We start from the raw sequence: 22,834 nt of genomic DNA, 5'->3' as shown, positions 1-22,834 counted from the left end.
ATTTGTCAAGAAGGTTGAGTGTGGCCTGCAAGATTGCCTAAGACTACATCACCCTGAATGCGCCTGATCTTGGATGCTAGGCAGGGTTGTGCCTGGTTAGAATCTGGATGGGAAACTGCCTGGGAATACGAGGTGTTGTAGGCTTTTTTTAATATGTTGTTGGCATCGATGACCTGTTTTATTTTTCTGCTTGTTTGCCGAGGTGACCATCTTGGGGTTTGTCAAGAGGGTTGAGAGTGGCCACCAAAATTGCCTACTGCCACATCACCCTGAATGCGCCCAAACTCGTAAGCAGGGTCGGGCCTGGTTAGTATTTGGATGGGAATCCGCCTGGGAATACCAGGTGCCGTAGGCTTTTTTTTTATATGTTGTTGGCGTGGACGACCTGTTTTATTTTTCTGCTTGTTTGCCGAGGTGACCATCTTAGCGTTTTTCAAGAGGGTTGAGAGTGGCCAGCAAGATCTTTTATTTTACTGCTTGTTTGCCGAGGTGACCATCGTGGCATTTGTCAAGAGGGTTGAGAGTGGTCAGCAAGATCGCCTATGGCCACATCACTCTGAATGCGCCTGATCTCACCTGATCTCGGATGCTAAGCAGGGTTGGGCCCTGTTAGTACGTGGATGGGAGACTGCCTGGGCATACTAGGTGTCGTAGGCTTTTTTTTAATATGCTGTTGGCGTCGACGACCTGTTTTATTTTTCTGCTTGTTTGCCGAGGTGACCATCTTGGGGTTTGTCAAGAGGGTTGAGAGTGGCCACCAAAATTGCCTACTGCCACATCACCCTGAATGCGCCCAAACTCGTAAGCAGGGTCGGGCCAGGTTAGAATTTGGATGGGAATCCGCCTGGGAATACCAGGTGCCGTAGGCTTTTTTTTATATGTTGTTGGCGTGGACGACCTGTTTTATTTTTCTGCTTGTTTGCCGAGGTGACCATCTTAGCGTTTTTCAAGAGGGTTGAGAGTGGCCAGCAAGATCTTTTATTTTTCTGCTTGTTTGCCGAGGTGACCATCGTGGCATTTGTCAAGAGGGTTGAGAGTGGTCAGCAAGATTGCCTATGGCCACATCACTCTGAATGCGCCTGATCTCGCCTGATCTCGGATGCTAAGCAGGGTTGGGCCCTGTTAGTACTTGGATGGGAGACTGCCTGGGCATACCAGGTGCCGTAGGCTTTTTTTTAATATGCTGTTGGCGTCGACGACCTGTTTTATTTTTCTGCTTGTTTGCCGAGGTGACCATCTTGGGGTTTGTCAAGAGGGTTGAGAGTGGCCAGCAAGATCGCCTACGGCCACATCACCCTGAACTAAGCAGGGTCGGGCCTGGTTAGTACCTGGATGGGATACCGCCTGGAAATGCCAGCTGCCGTAGGCTTTTTTTTAATATGTTGTTGGTGTCGACGACCTGTTTTATTTTTCTGCTTGTTTGCCGAGTTGACCATCTTGGCGTTTGTCAAGAGGGTTGAGAGTGGCCAGCAAGATTTCTAACAGCCACATCACCCTGAATGCTCCTGATCTTGTCTGATCTCGATTGCTAAACAGGGTCGGGCCTGGTTAGTACCTGGATGGGAGACCGACTGGGAATATCAGGTGCCCTTGGCTTTTAATTAATATGTTGTTGACGTCAACGACCTGTTTTATTATTGTGCTTGTTGGCTGAGGTGACCATCTTGGCATTTGTCAAGAGGGTTGAGAGTGGCCAGCAAGATCGCCTATGGCTACATGACACTGAATGCACCCGATCTTGTCTTATCTTGGATGCTAAGCAAGGTCAGGCCTGGTTAGTACCTGGATGGGAGACCGCCTTCTAATACCAGGTGACGTAGGCTTTTTTTATATATATATTGTTGGCGTTGACGACCTGTTTTATTTTTCTGCTTGTTTGCCGAGGTGATCATCTTGGCATTTGTCAAGAGGGTTGAGAGTGGCCAACAAGTTTGCCAATGGCCACATCACCCTGAATGTGCCCGATATCGTCGGATGCTAAGCAGGGCCAAGCCTGGTTATTACCTGGATGGGAGGCCGCTTGGGATTACCAGGTGCTGTAGGCTTTTTTTTAATATGTTGTTAGCGTCGACGACCTGTTTTATTTTTCTGCTTGTTTGCCGAGGTGACCATCTTGGGGTTTGTCAAGAGGGTTGAGAGTGGCCAGCAAGATCGCCTACGGCCACATCACCCTGAACTAAGCAGGGTCGGGCCTGGTTAGTACCTGGATGGGATACCGCCTGGAAATGCCAGCTGCCGTAGGCTTTTTTTTAATATGTTGTTGGCGTCGACGACCTGTTTTATTTTTCTGCTTGTTTGCCGAGTTGACCATCTTGGCGTTTGTCAAGAGGGTTGAGAGTGGCCAGCAAGATTTCTAACAGCCACATCACCCTGAATGCTCCTGATCTTGTCTGATCTCGGATGCTAAACAGGGTCGGGCCTGGTTAGTACCTGGATGGGAGACCGACTGGGAATATCAGGTGACCTTGGCTTTTAATTAATATGTTGTTGACGTCAACGACCTGTTTTATTATTGTGCTTGTTGGCTGAGGTGACCATCTTGGCATTTGTCAAGAGGGTTGAGAGTGGCCAGCAAGATCGCCTATGGCTACATGACACTGAATGCACCCGATCTTGTCTTATCTTGGATGCTAAGCAAGGTCAGGCCTGGTTAGTACCTGGATGGGAGACCGCCTTCTAATACCAGGTGACGTAGGCTTTTTTTATATATATATTGTTGGCGTTGACGACCTGTTTTATTTTTCTGCTTGTTTGCCGAGGTGATCATCTTGGCATTTGTCAAGAGGGTTGAGAGTGGCCAACAAGTTTGCCAATGGCCACATCACCCTGAATGTGCCCGATATCGTCGGATGCTAAGCAGGGCCAAGCCTGGTTATTACCTGGATGGGAGGCCGCTTGGGATTACCAGGTGCTGTAGGCTTTTTTTTAATATGTTGTTGGCGTCGACGACCTGTTTTATTTTTCTGCTTGTTTACCGAGGTGACCATTTTGTCGTTTGTCAAGAGGGTTTAGAGTGGCCAGGAAGATTGCCTACAGTCACATCAACCTTAATGTGCCTGATTTCGTCTGATTTCGTCTGATCTCGGATGCTAAGCAGGGTCGAGCCTGGTTAGTACCTGGATGGGAGACCGCCTGGGAGACCGCCTGGGAGACCGCCTGGGAGACCGCCTGGGAGACCGCCTGGGAGACCGCCTGGGAGACCGCCTGGGAATACCAGGTGCCGTAGGCTTTGAATGCATCTGATGTTGTCTGATCTCGGATGCTAAGCAGTGTCTGGTCTGGTTAGTACCAGGATGGGAGACCGCCTGGGAATACCAGGTGCCGTAGGCTTTTTCTTAATATGTTCATGGCGTCGACGATCTTTTTTATTTTTCTGCTTGTGTGCCGAGGTGACCATCTTGGCTTTGTTAAGAGGGTTCAGAGTGCCCAGCAAGATCACCAACGGCCACATCACCCTGAATGCACCTGATCGCAGATGCTAAGCAGGTTCGAGCCTGGTTTGTACCTTGATGGAGACCGCCTGGGAATACTGGGTGCTGTAGGCTTTTTTTATAATATTTTGTTAAGGTCGACGACCTGTTTTATTTTTCTGCTTGTTTGCAGAGGTGACCATCTTGGCGTTTGTCAAGAGGTTTGAAAGTGGACAGCAAGGTTGCTTATAGCCACATGATCCTGAATGCCTCTTATCTCATCTGATCTTGGATGCTAAGCAGGGTTGGGTCTGGTTAGTGCCTGAATGGGAGACCGCCTGGGAATACCAGGTGCCATAGCCTTTTTTTTAATATGTTGTTGGCGTTGACGACCTGTTTTATTTTTCTGCTTGTTTGCTGAGGTGACCATCTTGGAGTTTGTCAAAAGGGTTGAGAGTGGCCAGCAAGATTGCCTACGTGCACATCATCCTAAATGAGCCTTATTTAGTCTGATCTCGGATGTTAAGCAGGGTCGGGCCTGGTTAGTACGTGGATGGGAGACTGCCTGCGAATACCAGGTGCCATAGGCTTTTTTTTAATATGTTCTTGGCCTCGACGACCTGTTTTTCTGCTTGTTTTCTGAGGTGACCATCTTTGCATCTGTCAAGAAGGTTGAGTGTGGCCAGCAAGATTGCCTATGGCTACATCACCCTCAATGCACCTGATCTCATCTGATCTCGGATGCTAAGCAGGGTCGGGCCTGGTTAGTATCTGGATGGGAGACCGCCTGGGCATACCAGGTGCGGTGGGTTTATTTTTAATATGTTGTTGGTGTCGACGACCTGTTTTATTTTTCTGCTTGTTTGCCGAGGTGACCATCTTGGCGTTTGTCAAGAGGGTTGAGAGTCGCCAGCAAGATCGCCAACAGCCACATCGCCCTGAATGCGCCCGATCTCGGATGCTAGGCAGGGTTGTGCCTGGTTAGAATCTGGATGGGAGACCGCCTGGGAATACAAGGTACTGTAGGCTTTTTTTAATATGTTGTTGGCGTCGACGACCTGTTTTATTTTTCTGCTTGTTTGCCGAGGTGACCATCTTGGCGTTTGTCAAGAGGGTTGAGAGTGGCCAGCAAGATCGCCTATGGCCACATCTCCCTGAATGGGCCCGATCTCGTCTGATCTGAGATGCTAAGTAGGGTTGAGCCTGGTTAGTACCTGCATGGGAGTCCCCCTGGGATTTCCAGGTGCCGTAGGCTTTTTCTTATTATGGTGTTGGCATCGACGACCTGTTTTATTATTCTGCTTGTTTGCCGAGGTGACCATCTTGGCGTTTGTCAAGAGCGTTTAAAGTGTCCAGCAAGTTCGCCTATGGCCACATCACCCTGAATGCGTCCGATCTCGTCTGACCTCGGATGCTAAGCAGGGTTGGGCCTGGTTAGTACCTGAATGGGAGACCTCCTGGAAATACCAGGTGCCGTAGGCTCTTTTTTAATATATTCTTGGCGTCAATTACCTGTTTTCTTTTTCTGCTTGTTTGCCGAGGTGACCATCTTGGCGTTTGTCAAGAGGGTTGAGAGTGGCCAACAAGATCGCCTATGGCCACATCACCCTGAATGCACCCGATCTCGTCTTATCTTGGATGCTAATCAGGGTCAGGCCTGGTTAGTACCTGGATGGGAGAACGCCTGCGAATACCAGGTGCTGTAGGCTTTTTTTAAAATATATTGTTGGCGTTGACGACCTGTTTTATTTTTCTGCTTGTTTGCCGAGGTGACCATCTTTGCGTTTGTCAAGAAGGTTGAGTGTGGCCAGCAAGATTGCCTAAGACTACATCACCTTGAATGCGCCTGATCTTGGATGCTAGGCAGGGTTGTGCCTGGTTAGAATCTGGATGGGAGACTGCCTGGGAATACGAGGTGTTGTAGGCTTTTTTTAATATGTTGTTGGCATCAACGACCTGTTTTATTTTTCTGCTTGTTAGCCGAGGTGACCATCTTGGCATTTGTCAAGAGGGTTAAGAGTGGCAAGCAAGATCGCCTTTCGCCACATTGCCCTGAATGCACCCGGTCTCGTCTGATCTTGCATGCTAAGCAGCATTGGGCCTGGTTAGTACCTGGATGGGAGACCGAATGAAATACCAGGTGACGTAGGCTTTTTTTTAATATGTTGGCATCAACGACCTGTTTTATTTTTCTGCTTGTTTGCCTAGGTGACCATCTTGGTGTTTGTCAAGAGGGTTGAGAGAGGCCAGCAAGATCGCCTATGGTCATATCACCCTTAATGCGCCCGATCTCGTCTGATCTCAGATGCTAAGCAGGATCGGGGCTAGTTAATACCTGGATGGGAGACCGCCTGGGAATACCAGGTGCCATAGGCTTTTTTTTAATATGTTGTTGGAGTCGACTAACTGTTTTATTTTTCTGCTTGTTTGCCTAGGTGACCATCTTGGCGTTTGTCAAGAGGGTTGAGAGTGGCCAGCAAGATCGCCTATGGCCACATCACCCTGTATGCGATTGATCTCGTCTGACCATGGATGCTAAGCAGGGTTGGGCCTGGTTAGTACCTGGAAGGGAGACCGATTGGGAATACCAGGTGCCGTAGGCTTTATTTTTAATATGTTGTTGGCATCGACGACCTGTTTTAATTTTCTGCCAAGGTGACCATCTTGGCGTTTATCAAGAGGGTTGAGAGTGGCCAGCAAGATCGCCTGTGGCTACATCACCCAGAATGCGCCCGACCTGTTTTATTTTTCTGCATGTTTGCGGAGGTGACCATCTTGGTAGTTTGTCAAGAGGGTTGAGAGTGGCCAGCAAAATTGCCTATGGCCACATCACACTTAATGCTCCCGATCTCACCTGATCTTGGAAGCGAAGCAGGGTCAGGCCTGTTTAGTACCTGGATGGGAGAGTGCCTGGAAATACCAGGTGCTGTAGGCTTTTTCTTAATATGTTGTTGTCGTCGAAGACCTGTTTTATTTTTCTGCATGTTTGCGGAGGTGACCATCTTGGTAGTTTGTCAAGAGGGTTGAGAGTGGCCAGCAAAATTGCCTATGGCCACATCACACTTAATGCTCCCGATCTCACCTGATCTTGGAAGCGAAGCAGGGTCAGGCCTGTTTAGTACCTGGATGGGAGACCGCCTGGAAATACCAGGTGCCGTAGGCTTCATTTTAATATGTTGTTGGCGTCAATGACCTGTTTTATTTATCTGCTTGTTTGCCGAGGTGACCATCTTGGAGTTTGTCAAGAGGGTTGAGAGTGGCCAGCAAGACCACCTATGGCTACATCACCGTGAATGTATCTGATTTCTTCTGATCTCGGATGCTATGCAGGGTCGGGCCTTGTTAGTATCTGGATGGGAGACCGCCTGGGAATACCAGGTGCCGTAGGTTATTTTTTAATATGTTGTTGGCGTCGACGACCTGTTTTCATTTTCTGCTTGATTGCCGAGCTGACCATCTTGGTGTTTGTCAAGTGGCTTGAGAGCGGCCAGCAAGATCGCCTATGGCCACGTCACCCTGAATGTGCCTGATCTCGTCTGATCTCAGATGCTAATCAGGGTCGGGCCTGGTTAATACCTGGATGGGAGACCGCCTGGGAATTCCAGGTGCAGTAGGCTTTTTTTTAATATGTTGTTGGCGTTGATGACCTGTTGTATTTTTCTGCTTCTTTGCCGAGGTGACCATCTTGGCGTTTGTCAAGAGGGTTGAGAGTGGCCAGCAAGATCGCCTACGGCCACATCACCCTGAGTGCGCCTGATCTCATCTGATCTCGGATGCTAACAGGGTCGGGCCTTCTTAGTACCTGGCTTGGAGTCCGCCTGGGAATACCAGGTGCCATATGCTTTTTTCAATGTTGTTGGCCTGCTTATTTTTCTGCTTGTTAGCCGAGGTGACCATCTTGGCATTTGTCAAGAGGGTTAAGAGTGGAAAGCAAGATCGCCTATGATGACCCTGCATGTGCCTGATCTCTTCTGATCTTGGATGCTAAGCAGGGTCCGGCCTAGTTAATACCTGGATGGGAGACCGCCTGGAAATACCAGGTGCCGTAGGCTTTTTTTAATATGTTGTTGGCATCGATGACCTGTTTTATTTTTCTGCTTGTTTGCCAACTTGACCATCTTGGTGTCTCTCAAGAGGGTTGAGAGTGGCCAGCAAGCTCGCCTACAGCCACATCACCCTGCATGCGCCCGATCTCTTCTGATCTCGGATGCTAAACACGGTCGGGCCTGCTTAGTAGCTGCATGGGAGACCGCCTGGGAATACCAGGTGCCGTAGGCTTTTTTTAAATATGTTGTTGCATCGACAATCTGTTTTCTGCTTGTTTGCCGAGTTGACCATCTTGGCGTTTGTCAAGAGGGTTGAGAGTGGCCAGCAAGATCACTTACAGTCACATAACCCTGAATGCGCCCGATCTCATCTGATCTCGGATGCTAAGCAGGGTCGGGCCCGGCTAGTACCTGGATAGTAGACCGCCTGGGAATTCCAGGTGCCGTAGGCTTTTTTTTAATATGTTGTTGGCGTTGATGACCTGTTGTATTTTTCTGCTTCTTTGCCGAGGCGACCATCTTGGCGTTTGTCAAGAGGGTTGAGAGTGGCCAGCAAGATCGCCTATGGCCACGTCACCCTGAATGCACCCGATCTCGTCTTATCTTGGATGCTAATCAGGGTCAGGCCTGGTTAGTACCTGGATGGGAGAACGCCTGCGAATACCAGGTGCCGTAGGCTTTTTTTAAAATATATTTTTCGCGTTGACGACCTGTTTTAGTTTTCTGCTTGTTTGCCGAGGTGACCATCTTAGCGTTTTTCAAGGGGGTTGAGAGTGGCCAGCAAGATCTTTTATTTTTCTACTTGTTTGCTGAGGTGACCATCGTGGCATTTGTCAAGAGGGTTGAGAGTGGTCAGCAAGATCGCCTATGGCCACATCACTGTGAATGCGCCTGATCTCGCCTGATCTCGGATGCTAAGCAGGGTTGGGCCCTGTTAGTACTTGGATGGGAGACTGCCTGGGCATACCAGGTGCCGTAGGCTTTTTTTTAATATGCTGTTGGCGTAGACGACCTGTTTTATTTTTCTGCTTGTTTGCCGAGGTGACCATCTTGGGGTTTGTCAAGAGGGTTGAGAGTGGCCAGCAAGATCGCCTACGGCCACATCACCCTGAATGCGTCCAATCTCATCTGATCTCGGATACTAAGCAGGGTCGGGCCTGGTTAGTACCTGGATGGGATACCGCCTGGAAATGCCAGCTGCCGTAGGCTTTTTATTAATATGTTGTTGGCGTCGACGACCTGTTTTATTTTTCTGCTTGTTTGCCGAGTTGACCATCTTGGCGTTTGTCAAGAGGGTTGAGAGTGGCCAGCAAGATTTCTAACAGCCACATCACCCTGAATGCTCCTGATCTTGTCTGATCTCGGATGCTAAACAGGGTTGGGCCTGGTTAGTACCTGGATGGGAGACCGCCTGGGAATATCAGGTGCCCTTGGCTTTTAATTAATATGTTGTTGACGTCAACGACCTGTTTTATTATTGTGCTTGTTTGCTGAGGTGACCATCTTGGCATTTGTCAAGAGGTTTGAGAGTGGACAGCAAGGTTGCTTATAGCCACATGATCCTAAATGCCTCTTATCTCATCTGATCTTGGATGCTAAGCAGGGTGGGGTCTGGTTAGTGCCTGAATGGGAGACCGCCTGTGAATACCAGGTGCCATAGGCGTTTTTTTAATATGTTGTTGGCGTTGACGACCTGTTTTATTTTTGTACTTGTTTGCTGAGGTGACCATCTTGGAGTTTGTCAAAAGGGTTAAGAGTGGCCAGCAAGATTGCCTACATGCACATCATCCTAAATGAGCCTTATTTCGTCTGATCTCGGATGCTAAGCAGGGTTGGGCCTGGTTAGTACGTGGATGGGAGACTGCCTGGGAATACCAGGTGCCATAGGCTTTTTTTTAATATGTTCTTGGCCTCAACGACCTGTTTTTCTGCTTGTTTTCTGAGGTGACCATCTTTGCATCTGTCAAGAAGGTTGAGTGTGGCCAGCAAGATTGCCTATGGCTACATCACCCTCAATGCACCTGATCTCATCTGATCTCAGATGCTAAGCAGGGTCGGGCCTGGTTAGTATCTGGATAGGAGACGTCTGGGCATACCAGGTGCGGTGGGTTTATTTTTAATATGTTGTTGGTGTCTACGACCTGTTTTATTTTTCTGCTTGTTTGCCGAGGTGACCATCTTGGCGTTTGTCAAGAGGGTTGAGAGTCGCCAGCAAGATCGCCAATGGCCACATCGCCCTGAATGCGCCCGATCTCGGATGCTAGGCAGGGTTGTGCCTGGTTAGAATCTGGATGGGAGACCGCCTGGGAATACAAGGTGCTGTAGGCTTTTTTTAATATGTTGTTGGCGTCGACGACCTGTTTTATTTTTCTGCTTGTTTGCCGTGGTGACCATCTTGGTGTTTGTCAAGAGGGTTGAGAGTGGCCAGCAAGATCGTCTATGGCCACATCTCCCTGAATGGGCCCAATCTCGTCTGATCTCGGATGCTAAGCAGGGTTGAGCTTGGTTAGTACCTGCATGGGAGTCTGCCTGGGATTTCCAGGTGCCGTAGGCTTTTTCTTATTATGGTGTTGGCATCGACGACCTGTTTTATTATTCTGCTTGTTTGCCGAGGTGACCATCTTGGCATTTGTCAAGAGGGTATAGAGTGTCCAGCAAGATCGCCTATGGCCACATCACCCTGAATGCGTCCGATCTCGTCTGACCTCGGATGCTAAGCAGTGTTGGGCCTGGTTAGTACCTGAATGGGAGACCGCCTGGAAATACCAGGTGCCGTAGGCTCTTTTTTAATATATTCTTGGCGTCAATGACCTGTTTTCTTTTTCTGCTTGTTTGCCGAGGTGACCATCTTGCCGTTTGTCAAGAGGGTTGAGAGTGGCCAACAAGATCGCCTATGGCCACATCACCCTGAATGCACCCGATCTCGTCTTATCTTGGATGCTAATCAGGGTCAGGCCTGGTTAGTACTTTGATGGGAGAACGCCTGCGAATACCAGGTGCCGTAGGCTTTTAATTTAATATATAGTTGGCGTTAACGACCTGTTTTATTTTTCTGCTTGTTTGCCGAGGTGACCATCTTTGCGTTTGTCAAGAAGGTTGAGTGTGGCCAGCAAGATTGCCTAAGACTACATCACCTTGAATGCGCCTGATCTTGGATGCTAGGCAGGGTTGTGCCTGGTTAGAATCTGGATGGGAGACTGCCTGGTAATACGAGGTGTTGTAGGCTTTTTTTAATATGTTGTTGGCATCAACGACCTGTTTTATTTTTCTGCTTGTTAGCCGAGGTGACCATCTTGGCATTTGTCAAGAGGGTTAAGAGTGGCAAGCAAGATCGCCTTTCGCCACATCGCCCTGAATGCACCCGGTCTCGTCTGATATCGCATGTTAAGCAGCATTGGGCCTGGTTAGTACCTGGATGGGAGATCGCCTGAAATACCAGGTGACGTAGGCTTTTTTTTAATATGTTGGCATCAACGACCTGTTTTATTTTTCTGCTTGTTTGCCTAGGTGACCATCTTGGTGTTTGTCAAGAGGGTTGAGAGAGGCCAGCAAGATTGCCTATGGCCATATCACCCTAAATGCGCCCGATCTCATCTGATCTCAGATGCTAAGCAGGATCGGGGCTAGTTAATACCTGGATGGGAGACCGCCTGGGAATACCAGGTGCCATAGGCTTTTTTTTAATATGTTGTTGGAGTCGACTAACTGTTTTATTTTTCTGCTTGTTTGTCGGAGGAGACCATCTTGGCGTTTGTCAAGAGGGTTGAGAGTGGCCAGCAAGATCGCCTACGGCCACATCACCCTGTATGCGATTGATCTCGTCTGATCTTGGATGCTAAGCAGGGTTGGGCCTGGTTAGTACCTGGAAGGGAGACCGATTGGGAATACCAGGTGCCGTAGGCTTTATTTTTCATATGTTGTTGGCATCGACGACCTGTTTTAATTTTCTGCCAAGGTGACCATCTTGGCGTTTATCAAGAGGGTTGAGAGTGGCCAGCAAGATCGCCTGTGACTACATCACCCAGAATGCGCCCGATCTCGGATGCTAAGCAGGGTCAGGCCTGGTTAGTACCTGGATGGGAGAGTGCCTGGGAATACCAGGTGCTGTAGGCTTTTTCTTAATGTTGTTGTCGTCGAAGACCTGTTTTATTTTTCTGCTTGTTTGCGGAGGTGACCATCTTGGTAGTTTGTCAAGAGGGTTGAGAGTGGCCAGCAAAATTGCCTATGGCCACATCATAGTTAATGCTCCCGATCTCACCTGATCTTGGAAGCGAAGCAGGGTCAGGCCTGTTTAGTAGTGATGGACGAACGTTTCGCCCGGCGGTCGTTTCGCGGCGAATTTCCGACATTCGCGGTCCGCACGTTCGAACGCCTTTTTCCGTCGTTCGCCGCGGCGGACTTACGTGTTTAATGTATACAAGAACTTTAACCTTTGGTGACACGTTTATCATGTGATACAGGACAGCCAATTGAGACATGACAGCACATGGACACTTGGACATTCCCCCTAACCTATAAATACACCCGATCCGGTGGCCATTTTACATTCTTTCTTCTGTTACGATAGGGACAGGTTCCTGTGTGGAGTAGGGAGAGATAAACCACTAGCTATTTGGTACACAAAAGTTCTTTTCAGGACTGGTATAGGTGTTAGGTGTTGATAGGTTTGCTGTGCTGCTGATTCTTGCAGCAGCCTGAGTGTCTTTTGTTAGTTTAGAGAAAGGGAAAGGACGGTGTATGCTACAGGGACAGCCAGATTAGTCTTTCATCATCATCATCATCATCATCATCATTAGCTGTTACTATCAAGGTCCACAAAAGAGCTGTTCCAGTAACCACTAATCGTTCTCTTTTTTTGCCAATTTGTATAGGGACAGGAAGGAAGCAGTGTTGTCAGGCAGTGAGGGTAATTTTAAAGACTTGCTGTTATTATTAGTTCCACAAAGGTTCTTTTCAGGACTGGTATCAGTGGTACAGTAATAGGCTTGTACATGTATAATATTCTTTCTTCCAAATATAGAAAGGATATTATACTTGACTGCTGCCCTTCTGCTGCAGTCTGCTAAACATTCACAACTCACTTGTTCCACAAAAGTTCTTATAAGGACTGGTAACTTGGTATAGGGTGCTACGGTACATAGGCTTGAGTGCGGTACAGTCTGCTGTTCTGTAAGGACCGCTATAGGTCCACAATAGATAGGGTTGACGTGCACCACTGCTGACCGCTGCCCTATACTGCAGCAGTCCTTCAGCGGTATAGGGACTGACGTACAGTCTGCTAAACACTAATACACAACCTGCTTGGTCCACAAAAGTTCTTATAAGGACTGGTAACTTGGTATAGGGTGCTACGGTACATAGGCTTGAGTGCGGTACAGTCTGCTGTTCTGTAAGGACCGCTATAGGTCCACAATAGATAGGGTTGACGTGCACCACTGCTGACCGCTCACCTATACTGCAGCAGTCCTTCAGCGGTATAGGGACTGACGTACAGTCTGCTAATCACTAACACACAACCTGCTTGTTCCACAAAAGTTCTTATAAGGACTGGTAACTTGGTATAGGGTGCTACGGTACATAGGCTTGAGTGCGGTACAGTCTGCTGTTCTGTAAGGACCGCTATCGGTCCACAATAGATAGGGTTGACGTGCACCACTGCTGACCGCTGCCCTATACTGCAGCAGTCCTTCAGCGGTATAGGGACTGACGTACAGTCTGCTAAACACTAATACACAACCTGCTTGGTCCACAAAAGTTCTTATAAGGACTGGTAACTTGGTATAGGGTGCTACGGTACATAGGCTTGAGTGCGGTACAGTCTGCTGTTCTGTAAGGACCGCTATCGGTCCACAATAGATAGGGTTGACGTGCACCACTGCTGACTGCTGCCCTATACTGCAGCAGTCCTTCATCGGTATAGGGACTAAGAGTTTTGTCACAGGGTCATTTAAAAAATGACAGGCAGAGGAAGAGGCAGGCCCTTCCGCAGGGGTGGTAGGGGTAGGGCAGGAGCAACAGGCTTGAGCCAAAGTGGGAAGTTGCAGAAGGTGCGTTCAATTACTTTAAAGGATGCACCAGACTTGGTTGAGTGGCTCGCTCAGCCTTACTCTTCTGCACCCTCCTCATCCTCTCGATCTGCACCCTCTTCTTCACTCTCTGCTATGTGCACCCCCAAAGACACTACCACCAACAACACGACCACCACCACCACCACCACATACCTTCCGCTTGAGTCACTGGAATTATTTTCCGATCCATATCAAGAGGACATTTCTGATGCGCAGCCACTCTTGGTATTGGATCAGGAAGAGGAGGTAGCAACAAGCGCTACTCAGCAGTCTGACGACAGTACCCAGATCAGCCCAAGGAGGAGGTTGGTCCCCGGTGTTGCTGCCTACTCCGAGATCTCTACTTATAGCGGTGGGGAAGGTGACGTTGATGATGACGTGTCTAGTGATGTCACGTGGGTGCCCACAAGAGAGGAAGAGGAGGGGAGTTCAGAGGGAGATATGGACCAGCAGATAGGGAGGAGAAGCAGCAATGACTTACATTGCACAGCAGGGACAAAGCAGACTGCAAATGTATCAGGAGCGAGTCATCGACCATGTACGGTCACATCTGGCGCTCCCAGGACACCGGCACATGGCTCCGCAGTGTGGGCTTTTTTTAACGTGTCCGCTGCTGACAATAGCGTTGCCATCTGCAATCTTTGCAGTCAACGCGTTAGTCGCGGTAAGCCCAATACTCACCTAGGGACGACCGCCTTAAGAAGGCACATGAGCAGCCATCACCGAGCCCAGTGGGAGCAACGGAACACACAAAGCCACACTGCAGGCTCTCACCGTCCAGCCTCGTCTTCTACTTCTCCTTCTCCTCTCTCCTCACAATTGTCCTCCACTCCACCTTCCATCACGCCAAGCTCACATTTTTCTGCAAAAAGGCAGGCTTCCGTGGGCCTAATGTTTGAGCGTAAAAAAATGATGACGCCGGATAACCCTCTTGCCCAACGGTTGGCGGCTGGCTTGTCAGAACTCATAGCCCGCCAACTACTGCCATATAAACTGGTGGACTCGGAGGCCTTTCGCAAATTTGTGGCCATTGGAACACCACAATGGAAGGTCCCAGGAAGGAAGTATTTCTCAGAGAAGGGCATCCCAGAGCTATATGGCCATGTTCAGCGGCAAGTGAATGTATCTCTGGCACACAGTGTCGGTGCCAAGATACATCTGACCACAGACACGTGGTCTAGCAAACACGGGCAGGGAAGGTATATCAGTTTTACTGCCCACTGGGTGAACCTTCTGACGGCCGTCAAGCATGTAACCCGTGGCACCCGTGTAGATTTGGTTTTACCGCCACGGATTGCATGCAGGCCTGACTCTTCTTCTCCTCCTCCTACTCCATCCTCCTCCCTCTCCTCCTCAGCTGCCTCCTCCTTTTCCGCTGCTAGCGTCTCTTCCGCTGCACCGCCCAAGCTCCCCAGAACCTATTCCACATGCCAGGTGAGACGTTGCCATGCCGTGCTGCGTCTGTTGTGCCTGGAAGCAAAGAGCCACACTGGCCCGGCACTCCTTTCAGCTTTGCGTTCACAGGCAGATGAGTGGCTAACACCGCTCAATTTGACAGTTGGTAAAGTGGTGTGTGACAACGGTGCCAATCTGCTTAGCGCATTGAAACAGGGCAAAATCACGCACGTGCCGTGCATGGCACACGTCTTAAACTTGGTCGTGCAGCGATTCCTTGTCAAATACCCTGGGGTCCAGGACATCTTGCGGCAGGCAAGGAAAATCTCGGCCCATTTCAGAAGATCTTACACGGCCATGGCTCGCCTTGCTGACATTCAGCGGCGACACCATCTGCCGGTCAGACGTCTTATTTGCGATTGCCCGACGCGATGGAACTCAACCTTCTATATGCTTGATAGGCTGCTCCAGCAGAAACGTGCAGTTAACGTCTACCTGTATGAACTCTGCGAAAGAAACGGTTCTGGGGAGCTGGGTTTTTTTTCACCGCGCCAGTGGCTGCTCATGCGCGACACATGCAGACTTCTGCGGCCATTTGAGGAGATCACCAAACTGGTCAGTCGCAGCCATGGCGCCATCAGTGACATGGTACCTTATGCCTTCTTTCTGGAGCGTGCATTGCGTCGTGTCATTGATCAGGCTGTGGAGGAGCAGGAGCGGGAAGATGAGGAAGTCGCAATGCTGGATGAATTCCCAGGGGGGGCTACTCTATCTGAGACAAGTCAACAACAGGAGTCTGATGAGGAGTCAGAGGAGGATGGTGCCGGGGCGGATGAGCAGGAGCAAGAAGAGCATGCTTTAAACCTTTCTGGGATCCCTGTTGTGCGAGGATGGGGAGAGGAGAATGAAGAGGACGACATTATCCTGGATGATGAGCAGGAGCCAGGCCACCACACCGCTTCCACTTTAGTGCAAATGGGGGCCTTCATGCTCCAGTGTTTTAATAGGGACCCCCGTATAAAAAGCATGAGGGTCAAGGACCAGTACTGGGTGGCAACGTACTTAGACCCCCGGTACAAACACAAAATGGCGGAAATGTTACCGCCGTCGCAGAGGGCTGTCAGAATGCAGCACTTCCAGGCCTTGCTTCGAGAAATGCTGCATTCTGCTTTTGCGTGCGCTGGCAGAGGAGCAATTCCCACTCCCAGAGAAGGATTTGCGGGTACCAATCCAACAGCGCCTGCAAGAAGAGGCCGGTTTGAAGATGTGTTGGTGACTTCGGATATGAGGTCATTCTTTCAGCCGACCCATCGACAGGTGTCATCCGGATCCAGCATCAGGGAACGCCTAGACCGTCAGGTGTCCGACTACATTGGGTTAACGGCCGATGTGGACGCTCTGAGGAGTGATGAACCCCTAGACTACTGGGTGGGCAGGCTTGACCTCTGGCCAGAGCTTGCCCAATTTGCAATCGAACTGTTGGCTTGCCCCTCATCCAGTGTCCTGTCCGAAAGGACGTTCAGCGCAGCAGGGGGGATTGTGACCGATAAGCGTACTCGCCTAGCTCACGACAGTGTTAACTACCTCACATTTCTAAAAATGAATGAGGCATGGATCTCGGAGGAATTCAACACATGTGACCAGTAGACCATGTATATGTCTATAAACTATTTTTTTAATCAAGCACACAGACCTTCTTAATTCATTTGGCTCACTTCCTTGACCCAAAAAAGCACACCGTACTATATGCCCCTACCCTCCTCTTTGAAGAGGTTGAGCGGTGTCATATTTCTACTGGGGCTGCTTATGATATCCCTGTGCTGTGCTGACTTCCTCCTGGGGGTTCTTATTATGAAGGGATCACACTATCCCTGTGCTGTGCTGACTTCCTCCTGGGGGTTCTTATTATGAGGGGATCACACCATCCCTGTGCTGTGCTGACTTCCTCCTGGGGCTGCTTACGGTGCTGCTGTCAGTGCTGTATGTCACGGTGCTGCTGTCAGCGCTGTATGTCACGGTGCTGCTGTCAGCGCTGTATGTCACGGTGCTGCTGTCAGCGCTGTATGTCACGGTGCTGCTGTCAGCGCTGTATGTCACGGTGCTGCTGTCAGCGCTGTATGTCACGGTGCTGCTGTCAGCGCTGTATGTCACGGTGCTGCTGTCAGCGCTGTATGTCACGGTGCTGCTGTCAGCGCTGTATGTCACGGTGCTGCTGTCAGCGCTGTATGTCACGGTGCTGCTGTCAGTGCTCTGTATTACGGTGCTGCTGTCAGATGCCTCTATCACGGTGCATGTGTCATTCCGGTATGTCACGCTGCTGGTGATCATCTCCTGCACCCTCTTCTTTGCCTACCCTGGTCCCTGACCTTCCCTCTCCTCCATTGCCTTCATTAGCTCCATAGTCCTGAATTGTTAGAACAATTTCCCAAATAAAATAAAAATGCTTGTAGTTATCGATCCCAAATTCACCTCATACATGTATTATGTCATTGTCCAGATGGTGGGACTACGTTTTACCCCCTAATAATTACCACGTGGCCGCAAATTCGACATGAAGGTTTGCAAAGTTCGCCTCCCATTGAAGTCAATGGGGCCCGCGGCGAACGTTCGGTTTCGCGAACGTTTGGGTCCGTTTGCATTTCGCTTTCGCGAAACGTCCCGTCGGAAGTTCGTCCATCACTACTGTTTAGTACCTGGATGGGAGACCGCCTGGAAATACCAGGTGCCGTAGGCTTCATTTTAATATGTTGTTGGCGTCAATGACCTGTTTTATTTATCTGCTTGTTTGCCGAGGTGACCATCTTGGAGTTTGTCAAGAGGGTTGAGAGTGGCCAGCAAGACCACCTATGGCTACATCACCGTGAATGTATCTGATTTCTTCTGATCTCGGATGCTATGCAGGGTCGGGCCTTGTTAGTATCTGGATGGGAGACCGCCTGGGAATACCAGGTGCCGTAGGTTTTTTTTAATATGTTGTTGGCGTCGACGACCTGTTTTCATTTTCTGCTTGATTGCCGAGCTGACCATCTTGGCGTTTGTCAAGTGGCTTGAGAGCGGCCAGCAAGATCGCCTATGGCCACGTCACCCTGAATGTGCCTGATCTCGTCTGATCTCAGATGCTAATCAGGGTCGGGCCTGGTTAATACCTGGATGGGAAACCGCCTGGGAATTCCAGGTGCCGTAGGCTTTTTTTTAATATGTTGTTGGCGTTGATGACCTGTTGTATTTTTCTGCTTCTTTGCCGAGGTGACCATCTTGGCGTTTGTCAAGAGGGTTGAGAGTGGCCAGCAAGATCGCCTACGGCCACATCACCCTGAGTGCGCCTGATCTCATCTGATCTCGGATGCTAACAGGGTTGGGCCCTCTTAGTACCTGGCTTGGAGTCCGCCTGGGAATACCAGGTGCCATATGCTTTTTTCAATGTTGTTGGCGTCCATGACCTGCTTATTTTTCTGCTTGTTAGCCGAGGTGACCATCTTGGCATTTGTCAAGAGGGTTAAGAGTGGAAAGCAAGATCGCCTATGATGACCCTGCATGCGCCTGATCTCTTCTGATCTTGGATGCTAAGCAGGGTCGGGCCTAGTTAATACCTGGATGGGAGACCGCCTGGAAATAGCAGGTGCCGTAGGCTTTTTTTAATATGTTGTTGGCATCGATGACCTGTTTTATTTTTCTGCTTGTTTGCCAACTTGACCATCTTGGTGTCTCTCAAGAGGGTTGAGAGTGGCCAGCAAGCTCGCCTACAGACACATCACCCTGCATGCGCCCGATCTCTTCTGATCTCAGATGCTAAACACGGTCGGGCCTGCTTAGTAGCTACATGGGAGACCGCCTGGGAATACCAGGTGCCGTAGGCTTTTTTTTTAATATGTTGTTGCATCGACAATCTGTTTTCTGCTTGTTTGCCGAGTTGACCATCTTGGCGTTTGTCAAGAGGGTTGAGAGTGGCCAGCAAGATTTCTAACAGCCACATCACCCTGAATGCTCCTGATCTTGTCTGATCTCGGATGCTAAACAGGGTTGGGCCTGGTTAGTACCTGGATGGGAGACCGCCTGGGAATATCAGGTGCCCTTGGCTTTTAATTAATATGTTGTTGACGTCAACGACCTGTTTTATTATTGTGCTTGTTTGCTGAGGTGACCATCTTGGCATTTGTCAAGAGGTTTGAGAGTGGACAGCAAGGTTGCTTATAGCCACATGATCCTAAATGCCTCTTATCTCATCTGATCTTGGATGCTAAGCAGGGTGGGGTCTGGTTAGTGCCTGAATGGGAGACCGCCTGTGAATACCAGGTGCCATAGGCGTTTTTTTAATATGTTGTTGGCGTTGACGACCTGTTTTATTTTTGTACTTGTTTGCTGAGGTGACCATCTTGGAGTTTGTCAAAAGGGTTAAGAGTGGCCAGCAAGATTGCCTACGTGCACATCATCCTAAATGAGCCTAATTTCGTCTGATCTCGGATGCTAAGCAGGGTTGGGCCTGGTTAGTACGTGGATGGGAGACTGCCTGGGAATACCAGGTGCCATAGGCTTTTTTTTAATATGTTCTTGGCCTCAACGACCTGTTTTTCTGCTTGTTTTCTGAGGTGACCATCTTTGCATCTGTCAAGAAGGTTGAGTGTGGCCAGCAAGATTGCCTATGGCTACATCACCCTCAATGCACCTGATCTCATCTGATCTCAGATGCTAAGCAGGGTCGGGCCTGGTTAGTATCTGGATAGGAGACGTCTGGGCATACCAGGTGCGGTGGGTTTATTTTTAATATGTTGTTGGTGTCTACGACCTGTTTTATTTTTCTGCTTGTTTGCCGAGGTGACCATCTTGGCGTTTGTCAAGAGGGTTGAGAGTCGCCAGCAAGATCGCCAATGGCCACATCGCCCTGAATGCGCCCGATCTCGGATGCTAGGCAGGGTTGTGCCTGGTTAGAATCTGGATGGGAGACCGCCTGGGAATACAAGGTGCTGTAGGCTTTTTTTAATATGTTGTTGGCGTCGACGACCTGTTTTATTTTTCTGCTTGTTTGCCGTGGTGACCATCTTGGTGTTTGTCAAGAGGGTTGAGAGTGGCCAGCAAGATCGCCTATGGCCACATCTCCCTGAATGGGCCCAATCTCGTCTGATCTCGGATGCTAAGCAGGGTTGAGCTTGGTTAGTACCTGCATGGGAGTCTGCCTGGGATTTCCAGGTGCCGTAGGCTTTTTCTTATTATGGTGTTGGCATCGACGACCTGTTTTATTATTCTGCTTGTTTGCCGAGGTGACCATCTTGGCATTTGTCAAGAGGGTATAGAGTGTCCAGCAAGATCGCCTATGGCCACTTCACCCTGAATGCGTCCGATCTCGTCTGACCTCGGATGCTAAGCAGTGTTGGGCCTGGTTAGTACCTGAATGGGAGACCGCCTGGAAATACCAGGTGCCGTAGGCTCTTTTTTAATATATTCTTGGCGTCAATGACCTGTTTTCTTTTTCTGCTTGTTTGCCGAGGTGACCATCTTGCCGTTTGTCAAGAGGGTTGAGAGTGGCCAACAAGATCGCCTATGGCCACATCACCCTGAATGCACCCGATCTCGTCTTATCTTGGATGCTAATCAGGGTCAGGCCTGGTTAGTACTTTGATGGGAGAACGCCTGCGAATACCAGGTGCCGTAGGCTTTTAATTTAATATATAGTTGGCGTTAACGACCTGTTTTATTTTTCTGCTTGTTTGCCGAGGTGACCATCTTTGCGTTTGTCAAGAAGGTTGAGTGTGGCCAGCAAGATTGCCTAAGACTACATCACCTTGAATGCGCCTGATCTTGGATGCTAGGCAGGGTTGTGCCTGGTTAGAATCTGGATGGGAGACTGCCTGGTAATACGAGGTGTTGTAGGCTTTTTTTAATATGTTGTTGGCATCAACGACCTGTTTTATTTTTCTGCTTGTTAGCCGAGGTGACCATCTTGGCATTTGTCAAGAGGGTTAAGAGTGGCAAGCAAGATCGCCTTTCGCCACATCGCCCTGAATGCACCCGGTCTCGTCTGATATCGCATGTTAAGCAGCATTGGGCCTGGTTAGTACCTGAATGGGAGATCGCCTGAAATACCAGGTGACGTAGGCTTTTTTTTAATATGTTGGCATCAACGACCTGTTTTATTTTTCTGCTTGTTTGCCTAGGTGACCATCTTGGTGTTTGTCAAGAGGGTTGAGAGAGGCCAGCAAGATTGCCTATGGCCATATCACCCTAAATGCGCCCGATCTCATCTGATCTCAGATGCTAAGCAGGATCGGGGCTAGTTAATACCTGGATGGGAGACCGCCTGGGAATACCAGGTGCCATAGGCTTTTTTTTAATATGTTGTTGGAGTCGACTAACTGTTTTATTTTTCTGCTTGTTTGTCGGAGGAGACCATCTTGGCGTTTGTCAAGAGGGTTGAGAGTGGCCAGCAAGATCGCCTACGGCCACATCACCCTGTATGCGATTGATCTCGTCTGATCTTGGATGCTAAGCAGGGTTGGGCCTGGTTAGTACCTGGAAGGGAGACCGATTGGGAATACCAGGTGCCGTAGGCTTTATTTTTCATATGTTGTTGGCATCGACGACCTGTTTTAATTTTCTGCCAAGGTGACCATCTTGGCGTTTATCAAGAGGGTTGAGAGTGGCCAGCAAGATCGCCTGTGACTACATCACCCAGAATGCGCCCGATCTCGGATGCTAAGCAGGGTCAGGCCTGGTTAGTACCTGGATGGGAGAGTGCCTGGGAATACCAGGTGCTGTAGGCTTTTTCTTAATATGTTGTTGTCGTCGAAGACCTGTTTTATTTTTCTGCTTGTTTGCGGAGGTGACCATCTTGGTAGTTTGTCAAGAGGGTTGAGAGTGGCCAGCAAAATTGCCTATGGCCACATCATACTTAATGCTCCCGATCTCACCTGATCTTGGAAGCGAAGCAGGGTCAGGCCTGTTTAGTACCTGGATGGGAGACCGCCTGGAAATACCAGGTGCCGTAGGCTTCATTTTAATATGTTGTTGGCGTCAATGACCTGTTTTATTTATCTGCTTGTTTGCCGAGGTGACCATCTTGGAGTTTGTCAAGAGGGTTGAGAGTGGCCAGCAAGACCACCTATGGCTACATCACCGTGAATGTATCTGATTTCTTCTGATCTCGGATGCTATGCAGGGTCGGGCCTTGTTAGTATCTGGATGGGAGACCGCCTGGGAATACCAGGTGCCGTAGGTTTTTTTTAATATGTTGTTGGCGTCGACGACCTGTTTTCATTTTCTGCTTGATTGCCGAGCTGACCATCTTGGCGTTTGTCAAGTGGCTTGAGAGCGGCCAGCAAGATCGCCTATGGCCACGTCACCCTGAATGTGCCTGATCTCGTCTGATCTCAGATGCTAATCAGGGTCGGGCCTGGTTAATACCTGGATGGGAAACCGCCTGGGAATTCCAGGTGCCGTAGGCTTTTTTTTAATATGTTGTTGGCGTTGATGACCTGTTGTATTTTTCTGCTTCTTTGCAGAGGTGACCATCTTGGCGTTTGTCAAGAGGGTTGAGAGTGGCCAGCAAGATCGCCTACGGCCACATCACCCTGAGTGCGCCTGATCTCATCTGATCTCGGATGCTAACAGGGTTGGGCCCTCTTAGTACCTGGCTTGGAGTCCGCCTGGGAATACCAGGTGCCATATGCTTTTTTCAATGTTGTTGGCGTCCATGACCTGCTTATTTTTCTGCTTGTTAGCCGAGGTGACCATCTTGGCATTTGTCAAGAGGGTTAAGAGTGGAAAGCAAGATCGCCTATGATGACCCTGCATGCGCCTGATCTCTTCTGATCTTGGATGCTAAGCAGGGTCGGGCCTAGTTAATACCTGGATGGGAGACCGCCTGGAAATAGCAGGTGCCGTAGGCTTTTTTTAATATGTTGTTGGCATCGATGACCTGTTT

General features: G+C 49.4%; 1 non-coding gene and 38 pseudogenes across 1 annotated transcript; all 39 read left to right on the top strand.

Annotated features, from left to right (window-relative positions):
• The first annotated feature begins 538 nt into the window (after nt 1–538).
• LOC143943092 (5S ribosomal RNA) lies at nt 539–657 on the top strand (annotated as a pseudogene).
• A 394-nt stretch (nt 658–1,051) lies between these two features.
• Nucleotides 1,052–1,170, top strand: LOC143955092 (5S ribosomal RNA; annotated as a pseudogene).
• A 307-nt stretch (nt 1,171–1,477) lies between these two features.
• On the top strand, nt 1,478–1,596 carry LOC143951185 (5S ribosomal RNA; annotated as a pseudogene).
• Nucleotides 1,597–2,352: 756 nt separating this feature from the next.
• Nucleotides 2,353–2,471, top strand: LOC143950156 (5S ribosomal RNA; annotated as a pseudogene).
• A 1,632-nt stretch (nt 2,472–4,103) lies between these two features.
• LOC143956564 (5S ribosomal RNA) lies at nt 4,104–4,222 on the top strand (annotated as a pseudogene).
• A 324-nt stretch (nt 4,223–4,546) lies between these two features.
• On the top strand, nt 4,547–4,665 carry LOC143947491 (5S ribosomal RNA; annotated as a pseudogene).
• A 108-nt stretch (nt 4,666–4,773) lies between these two features.
• Nucleotides 4,774–4,892, top strand: LOC143945691 (5S ribosomal RNA). Its single transcript, XR_013265142.1, has one exon. It is a non-coding gene; the product is annotated as a 5S ribosomal RNA (ribosomal RNA).
• Nucleotides 4,893–5,000: 108 nt separating this feature from the next.
• LOC143945271 (5S ribosomal RNA) lies at nt 5,001–5,119 on the top strand (annotated as a pseudogene).
• A 548-nt stretch (nt 5,120–5,667) lies between these two features.
• LOC143942608 (5S ribosomal RNA) lies at nt 5,668–5,786 on the top strand (annotated as a pseudogene).
• A 108-nt stretch (nt 5,787–5,894) lies between these two features.
• Nucleotides 5,895–6,013, top strand: LOC143943496 (5S ribosomal RNA; annotated as a pseudogene).
• A 213-nt stretch (nt 6,014–6,226) lies between these two features.
• Nucleotides 6,227–6,345, top strand: LOC143951008 (5S ribosomal RNA; annotated as a pseudogene).
• Nucleotides 6,346–6,454: 109 nt separating this feature from the next.
• Nucleotides 6,455–6,573, top strand: LOC143956570 (5S ribosomal RNA; annotated as a pseudogene).
• Nucleotides 6,574–6,681: 108 nt separating this feature from the next.
• LOC143950587 (5S ribosomal RNA) lies at nt 6,682–6,800 on the top strand (annotated as a pseudogene).
• A 108-nt stretch (nt 6,801–6,908) lies between these two features.
• Nucleotides 6,909–7,027, top strand: LOC143951759 (5S ribosomal RNA; annotated as a pseudogene).
• Nucleotides 7,028–7,569: 542 nt separating this feature from the next.
• On the top strand, nt 7,570–7,688 carry LOC143955810 (5S ribosomal RNA; annotated as a pseudogene).
• A 101-nt stretch (nt 7,689–7,789) lies between these two features.
• LOC143956720 (5S ribosomal RNA) lies at nt 7,790–7,908 on the top strand (annotated as a pseudogene).
• Nucleotides 7,909–8,016: 108 nt separating this feature from the next.
• LOC143947303 (5S ribosomal RNA) lies at nt 8,017–8,135 on the top strand (annotated as a pseudogene).
• Nucleotides 8,136–8,319: 184 nt separating this feature from the next.
• Nucleotides 8,320–8,438, top strand: LOC143943002 (5S ribosomal RNA; annotated as a pseudogene).
• A 108-nt stretch (nt 8,439–8,546) lies between these two features.
• On the top strand, nt 8,547–8,665 carry LOC143943108 (5S ribosomal RNA; annotated as a pseudogene).
• Nucleotides 8,666–8,773: 108 nt separating this feature from the next.
• LOC143957390 (5S ribosomal RNA) lies at nt 8,774–8,892 on the top strand (annotated as a pseudogene).
• Nucleotides 8,893–9,449: 557 nt separating this feature from the next.
• On the top strand, nt 9,450–9,567 carry LOC143949525 (5S ribosomal RNA; annotated as a pseudogene).
• A 324-nt stretch (nt 9,568–9,891) lies between these two features.
• On the top strand, nt 9,892–10,010 carry LOC143945007 (5S ribosomal RNA; annotated as a pseudogene).
• A 108-nt stretch (nt 10,011–10,118) lies between these two features.
• Nucleotides 10,119–10,237, top strand: LOC143954871 (5S ribosomal RNA; annotated as a pseudogene).
• A 108-nt stretch (nt 10,238–10,345) lies between these two features.
• Nucleotides 10,346–10,464, top strand: LOC143943228 (5S ribosomal RNA; annotated as a pseudogene).
• A 548-nt stretch (nt 10,465–11,012) lies between these two features.
• On the top strand, nt 11,013–11,131 carry LOC143957302 (5S ribosomal RNA; annotated as a pseudogene).
• Nucleotides 11,132–11,240: 109 nt separating this feature from the next.
• LOC143950664 (5S ribosomal RNA) lies at nt 11,241–11,359 on the top strand (annotated as a pseudogene).
• Nucleotides 11,360–17,761: 6,402 nt separating this feature from the next.
• Nucleotides 17,762–17,880, top strand: LOC143950576 (5S ribosomal RNA; annotated as a pseudogene).
• Nucleotides 17,881–17,987: 107 nt separating this feature from the next.
• LOC143955777 (5S ribosomal RNA) lies at nt 17,988–18,106 on the top strand (annotated as a pseudogene).
• Nucleotides 18,107–18,657: 551 nt separating this feature from the next.
• Nucleotides 18,658–18,776, top strand: LOC143950953 (5S ribosomal RNA; annotated as a pseudogene).
• A 102-nt stretch (nt 18,777–18,878) lies between these two features.
• Nucleotides 18,879–18,997, top strand: LOC143957379 (5S ribosomal RNA; annotated as a pseudogene).
• A 557-nt stretch (nt 18,998–19,554) lies between these two features.
• On the top strand, nt 19,555–19,672 carry LOC143949514 (5S ribosomal RNA; annotated as a pseudogene).
• Nucleotides 19,673–19,996: 324 nt separating this feature from the next.
• Nucleotides 19,997–20,115, top strand: LOC143943299 (5S ribosomal RNA; annotated as a pseudogene).
• Nucleotides 20,116–20,223: 108 nt separating this feature from the next.
• On the top strand, nt 20,224–20,342 carry LOC143946365 (5S ribosomal RNA; annotated as a pseudogene).
• Nucleotides 20,343–20,450: 108 nt separating this feature from the next.
• On the top strand, nt 20,451–20,569 carry LOC143943226 (5S ribosomal RNA; annotated as a pseudogene).
• A 548-nt stretch (nt 20,570–21,117) lies between these two features.
• On the top strand, nt 21,118–21,236 carry LOC143957291 (5S ribosomal RNA; annotated as a pseudogene).
• A 109-nt stretch (nt 21,237–21,345) lies between these two features.
• On the top strand, nt 21,346–21,464 carry LOC143950532 (5S ribosomal RNA; annotated as a pseudogene).
• A 319-nt stretch (nt 21,465–21,783) lies between these two features.
• LOC143942720 (5S ribosomal RNA) lies at nt 21,784–21,902 on the top strand (annotated as a pseudogene).
• Nucleotides 21,903–22,010: 108 nt separating this feature from the next.
• On the top strand, nt 22,011–22,129 carry LOC143950565 (5S ribosomal RNA; annotated as a pseudogene).
• A 107-nt stretch (nt 22,130–22,236) lies between these two features.
• On the top strand, nt 22,237–22,355 carry LOC143955706 (5S ribosomal RNA; annotated as a pseudogene).
• The last annotated feature ends 479 nt before the right edge of the window (nt 22,356–22,834 follow it).

The sequence above is a fragment of the Lithobates pipiens genome, unplaced genomic scaffold (genome assembly GCF_037356315.1).
Source record: "Lithobates pipiens isolate NorthernLeopardFrog02 unplaced genomic scaffold, aLitPip1_a1.2 Scaffold_10, whole genome shotgun sequence".
Classification (NCBI taxonomy): domain Eukaryota; kingdom Metazoa; phylum Chordata; class Amphibia; order Anura; family Ranidae; genus Lithobates; species Lithobates pipiens.
This window is presented reverse-complemented; position numbering and strand designations above follow the sequence as displayed.